Source organism: Parasteatoda tepidariorum, chromosome 9, assembly GCF_043381705.1.
Source record: "Parasteatoda tepidariorum isolate YZ-2023 chromosome 9, CAS_Ptep_4.0, whole genome shotgun sequence".
Lineage (NCBI taxonomy): Eukaryota > Metazoa > Arthropoda > Arachnida > Araneae > Theridiidae > Parasteatoda > Parasteatoda tepidariorum.
Window position 1 is genome coordinate 65,575,341 of NC_092212.1, and position 6,870 is coordinate 65,582,210.

The 6,870-nt window shown below is 30.6% G+C and overlaps 1 protein-coding gene and 1 long non-coding RNA gene across 4 annotated transcripts in view; both read left to right on the forward strand.

The window, feature by feature from the left end:
- Nucleotides 1-6,870, forward strand: part of LOC139426605 (uncharacterized) — a 207,800-nt gene that overhangs the window by 138,612 nt on the left and 62,318 nt on the right. The gene's annotated exons all lie outside the window — the stretch shown is intronic.
- The window catches only part of LOC107448543 (uncharacterized), a gene marked incomplete at its 3' end in the record, with an annotated part of 81,432 nt that overhangs the window by 19,184 nt on the left and 55,378 nt on the right, over nucleotides 1-6,870 (forward strand).

Below are 6,870 nucleotides of genomic sequence, written 5' to 3' on the forward strand. Positions count from 1 at the left end.
AACATGCAACCATTTATATATATATATATATATATATAAATCTAAATTATCTAAAAATATTTCTAAGTATAAGTGTACTTATGTAAGTGAATCAATAGAAAAATGTGATACGAGACAATAATAAGTAGAGCAACCTGTTAAGAGTGTTTGTAGTGTCAAAAATAATTATTTCTTCTGAGAACGCAAAATATAACATTCCCCCGTAACAAGGTACGAAAACTTGCTTTCAGTTGAAAATTCTTAAAAGGTACAAGTTTGTCAAACATATTAGGCTAATATTTCTAAATGGAAGTACACAGAGTCGTCCGCATTGACTTCCCACAAATTTTTGCTTCTGAAATTCGTCGAACGAAATAGCGCTTTTCAGCAAATCATATGTTCGTTTTTTACAACTTTTCTGAGTTAGTAACCAGTTAATGAGTTTTCTGAGTCAATAAGTGTGATTAAGTGTACTGAAATTAATTAATTTAATGTTATATCTTGTCCACTTTTAGCCAGTCGTGCCCTCAATGCCAATATTAAGAAGAATGCGTATAGAATGCCAACATAAAAAGATTTCCCAGTTTCGCGTGATATAAATTTTAATAAGTTTCATATGTCTGGGAAATTCTTGATAATTTTCTGAAAGTATTTTTTAGCTAAGTGACCATTTGTAAATAATAACACAACTTTCATATACAAAGCATGTATAGTTGAAATAAAATTTACGGCCGCGGAAGCCTGGTTGGTAGAGCGTTGACCTCGTATACGTCAGATCGTGAGTATGAATCCCGTTGGCCGAAGAATACCTATATATCAAATGGCGACTGGTGCACGTTAAAATCTGTCGGAGTCAAAAAGTCCTCCATGTCCCCATAACAAATCAATATGGTACTGAATTGGAGTTTGGTCGCTCTTCGGTTCAAATCAAAATTACGATTTGTGGATGAATAAATAGTACAAATGTGTACTCCCTGTGAAACGGGCTGTAACGTGTGTTGCTGAAGTGGTATTCTTGATTTGCAGATGGTTAAAAACAAGATTGCACCCCTCTCCCTTAAATCATCTTGGTTTACCATAGCAGGCTTGCTAGAATTAGCAAGTTAACAAAAATAAAAATCAAAGCTTTTATTCTTCTCTCTAAAATCAGATTATTGCCCATTTATGGTCTTACTAAGATTAAGTATAGTTGTGATATTTTTGGGGAAATGCTTTTTATTCGACGAACATATTATCTAGGAATATATGAAGAGAATAATAATATTTTTTTAAAAGTAAAAGTTAAATTAAAGTTTTAAGAGTTAAAATGAGGTTTTTATGATGAACTTTACATATCTCCAAAAACTCTCAATTGAAGTGAACAGCAGTATTCAATGTCTACCATGAAGGTGTATAGCTGCGGTTGAGAGCAGAAAAATTACTGTTGTTGTTGTTGCTAATTCCCATCTGGTCTGACGGGTTCAGACCAGATCAATGAATCCGTTGATATTGAGAAAATCCGAAACCAGAATGGGAGAGGAATGAATATCGTTCCAGTCCAGCCCTAAACAGATCAAGATGTGCTCAGGTGATGCCTGGTTTTGTTGGCATTTAGGGCAAAGAGGAAAGATCTTTTGATTTGCAGAAAATGTGAGACTTTTCAGGTGTCCACTGGCCAGTCGGGATAAGCAGGTGTTGGTTTGCCTGTCACCAGGGAGAGATAGAGAGAGTCCTGGTCTTTTTGCTTTATACCAGTAGTGAATAGGTGGAAGCAGCCACTTTTGTTTGTTCTGGGCCTTTTGCCTTGCAAAACGTTCAAGGTATGTAAGCTCTGAGGTGGAGGGGACTGGATTGTCTAGTCCCTTCTTTGCAAGAGTGGCAGCCAACTCGTTGCCGTGGATATCGACGTGGGACGGGATCCATTGAAAGTGGACCTCATGCTGTTGGGAAATGAGCTTTACTTTTTGTAGAAAAATTACTGATTACATATATATATTAAAACATTTTGATGGCTGAGAGCAGCGCGTTGACGGCAAAAGATGAATTAAATTCTTGATTTACGTATTTCTTGTTCTCTTATCATGAAAGATAATTTTAATCCTTTTATGATTCTAACAATTGTTAAGGTCTAAAATAGCAGTCATTCTCTGACAAGAACAACAACAAAAAGTTCACTAACTTTTAAATATGATAAAGAAATAATTGATTTATTATTACCATCATAAATAGCTTTAAAACTGAAATAGTCATTATTCTTTTATGATTGGAAAATAGTTGCTTTTTAAAGATAACAATTAGTTTTTTTTCATACATGGTTGTTGCAAAGATATTTGATATTCACTTATTAAGCTAAGATAGTTTTTAACTTAAAATTATATATTATCTTTACTGTCTTTAGGAAGAAAAAAAACTGTTTCCTAGTTAATTAATCTAACTATAGTTAAATAGTATCAGCACCTGACAAATCTTTCCTAACTAATAAAATTTACGAATGTAAATTGATAAGAAAAAAATTTCTAAGACGAAATTTTCTAAAAAAACTACAGCAAAATAACTTTTTTTCCCAATGATGCGTAACTTGTACGGAAAATCAAGGTAATTTCATTTTTGATTCTCATAAAAATTTCTCGGTATAATAAAATTATTTTGCTGGATAAAAAAAGCATAGAAACAAATAGCTTGATCTTAGAAATTTTAATTTTAGAAGTACTTTCTATTGAATTTATTTAATAATGAATTATTAATTTTTTTCTTCAAAATTTTTCGTTTATGAAGCAAAGATCAAATAAACTTATTACCGCTTGGGATGTTTTCTTTAACTTACCGATTATTGCTGCAGAATGTCATGGCAGGCTGAATAATTTCGTATGGTCTGCTCACTTCGGAGTAGGTTGTTGTTGGATATGTCCAAAAATATACCATGAACTCCTGCGTTTGATAGAGAAACCCCACCAAGCAAACTAAGAAAGCAGTTGATTTCCATATCTTTTCATTCCAAGTAGTCAAATTGGTGATTTCAGGGAAACCCGTGATAAGGGAATCGGAAAAAATAGCTTTTGCATACTCTCCGAAAGATAAATTTATTTCTTCCTTTTCACCTTTTTTCNTAAGAAAGCAGTTGATTTCCATATCTTTTCCTTCCAAGTAGTCAAATTGGCGATTTCAGGGAAACCCGTGATAAGGGAATCGGAAAAAATAGCTTTTGCATACTCTCTGAAAGATAAATTTATTTCTTCCTTTTCACCTTTTTCCATGATTCTTCAAAACATTTTTATCTAAAAACAACAGTAAATTTAAGTCTATGAGCAGTAAAAGCTGAAATACAGACTAATCCTTAAGAATAGTAGACTTTATAAGGCAGAGTACTCCGTAGTAACCCCGCCTTAATAGGCATTTTTACTTTTTTTTTTCAGTATCCTTGGCAAAGAAAATTTCACCAAAATCGGAAATAAAAAAGTGAGCACATTATGGGTCGCAAGTAATATTTAAATGAGAAAAAAAGAAATCTGTGATATGCATTATCTCAGATGAACAGCAGGGAACAAGTTTTGAAAAGGAGTGCATAGTTAACATGCAACCATTTAACGAGTTTTCATAAAAGCATTTAAAGTGAAGGTTAAGTTGAACTAAAGATTAATGCGTCCACGTGAGAAAAGTGTACTTTTGTTTCATTATACAGGACAGAGAAAGCTTTACCAAAATCGGAAATAAAAAAAGCACGCACATTATGGGTCTCAAGTAACATTTAAATGAGAAAAAAAATAATCTGTGATAAGCATTATCTAAGATAAACAGCAGTGAACAAATGGTGTAAAGGAGTGACATATAACTATTTAACGAGTTTTCATAAAAGCATTTAAAGTGAATGTTAAGTTAAACTAAAGATTAATGCGTCCACGTGAGAAAAGTGTACTTTTTTCATCATACTTGACAGAGAAAGCGCCACCAAAATCGGAAATAAAAAAAGCACGCACATTGTGGGTGGCAAGTAACATTTCAATGAGGAAAAAATAATCTGTGATAAGCATTATCTAAGATAAACAGCAGTGAGCAAATGGTGTAAAGGAGTGCATCACAGTTAACATATAACTATTTAACGAGTTTTCATAAAAGCATTTAAAGTGAATGTTAAGTTGAACTAAAGATTAATGCGTCCACGTGAAAAAAGTGTACTGTTTTCATCATACTAGACGGGGAAAGCTTTACCGAAATCGGAAATAAAAAAAAAATCACGTGCATTATGGGTCACAAGTAACATTCAAATGAGAAAAAAAATAATCTGTGATAAGCATTGTCTAAGATAAACAACGGTGAACAAATGGTGCAAAGGAGTGCATCAACATTAAACATGTAACCATTTAACGAGTTTTCATAAAAACATTTAAAATGAGTGTTAAGTTGAACTAAAGATTAATGCGTCCAAGTCAAAAAAGTGACTATTTTTGATTCAAGATGCTCCGTTTATCAATACTTTTGTTTAAAAAATTGTTGGAAAAGAGTGAGAAAAAATAAAAGCGTATCCGAAATCTGATGAACTACTCGGTATAATTCTGGATCAAATTCCGATAAAAAGTACTGACACCCTGAGGGTAGCATCAGTAAAATTTTTACTGATAAACATAAAACGTAAAATCCATTTTTACCGTAAAATGTTGTATTGTTATTTTTACAGTAATATTTATTTAATTACAGTGATTTTACAGTACATATTACGATTTATCAGATTTTTTGTACCGTAAATCTTTATGGTGAGAACTAATATTAGGGTAAATAGTATCAGCACCTTGAGTGCGGTACTTATTATCGTAATTTGATCTGGCATTTTTTACAGTGCACTCAGAAGTACAGGGAGAGCATACAAGCCCAAAACTTGTTTACTTGTACGAAAAATACGGAGAGGGGGTAGTTTAAAGATACTTCAAGCTTCCAATGTCAATCAAAGAGCCTTATATTTTGTATATCCGTTGTTTTATCTTTTCTTTTCTTCATAGATTTTTTAACATTAGTACCAATTACCATTGAGATTAACGAACAATTATTTTAAAAATAATTTCAGATAAATTATTACAAATATAGCCAATACACGCCTTTTTTTAGGTGGATTTTTAATCAACTACAGATAGAAATACGTTTATGTTTAGTATTTCAACCAATTCACACAAATCAGTATTTAGTTGTTTGACAAATAAATTTTTAAGTTTTTGACATAAATCAAAACTTTTTAAGAAAATAATTTACGCCTCAGTATAACATTCTTGTTAATAACGATTATGTGCATTTTTATTCGATTATAACCATATTTTTTACTTAAATTAATTGTGAAGTAAAATTGCGAAAGTTGTGAAATAATTATGAAGGAAATTAAAATTTGATATATTGATATATAATGTGCATTTGATATACCTTAAAACTTACCTGTGGACTGCTGTAATACGATAAATATGGTTGAATTTGAAACTAGAAAGGTGTATATTTTTATTTACCTTTTTTAAATTTTAATTGCATGTCCCTTTATTCTCGAATTTGTATGTTCTAGTTTGATTAACTAAACTGTGATAGCTTTGTGATGGTCACCGTTAGCACTAGATAAATCCTTAAATACGTTTACACGGAATTTTAAATGAAACAAAGAAATCATTGATTTTTTTTTCAGACGGTTTATTATATTGCATTATAACGTACAAAAAATGCTATTTGCTATTTGTTATTACATTAGCAATTTTCATATCTTATTTAAAATTTTGTTTAATTTTCATATTTATTCAAAGAAGCAGTATTACTTTTAAAAAAGTACATCTCTCTATTCAATACACACAAATTAAAACATTTCTGGATAATAACGTTGGATGATTTTCATGGTATTACTTTATGAACCATTCAGCTTTAAATAAACTAAAGCGTTTAATCAAACTTTGAGTTACTTTCATCTATTTCATTTTGCTTCTTTTTGTTAACTAGTTTTTTAGCAGTTTTTCAGCTCATTTTAGTTTTAATAGCGATAACAGTTGATTAAAATACTGTTGAAATCGATTGGTTTGTTTAATTATTGGGTTCCATTATTTTTGTTACTTTTTGTCTCATTTCCATGTTTTCAATGAAAAATTTTAAAAGAAAAAAAAAACTCTTTTTTTGTTTAAAAAAAGGTTTACAAAATGTTTTATTTTTTTGTATTTTGTGTTTCTTTCTTGTTTTCTTAACTTAATTATCTTATAATAAAGGTTCCATGTACTTTCAGCTCAAGAACAACTAATAAACTAAGTTTTAACCCTTTTTAATTACCTCGTTTATTTTAATCTTAATCTCTCTCACAATTGAACGCTCTGGTTTTAATATCTTTAATCAAGTATATTCAATAATGTCTTTTATATTTAAGTAAAGGTTTTTTTAATTGCATATTAATTGAGAACTCTTAATGTATATACCGTATTAACTTTTTACAGCACTTTTTGCAACAATGTTAAAGTTATATATTAGCAGCGGTGCTTGCGGAACACCCTGCATGTAGCAAAATTATATGAAATTGATTGACTTTGCGATAACGTTGCCTCTCGGAAAAATATTTAGACATTTTCTTAATAAAAAAATTTTTTTCCTAAGTTTTTTTTTCTAATTTTTTACTTCGATTAAGGAAACTTATGGCCAAAGCAAAGAATGTGATGCAATTTAAACCATGCAGCATTTGGGCACAAAAATAAATTTACTACAAAATACAACAAAAAAGAATAATGCGCTGTTAGAATTTTCATTCTAAAATTATAGCAAAATACTCGGCTGCAGTTTGTCAATCCATTTAACATTAGAGTTTAAGGTAGAGAGAGCATTTTACCTTTATAGCTTCGAAACCTTTTACATATTACTATGTGTAAAGCCATGAATACAAAATATACGGTTTTTCAAACCATTTACAGCTAG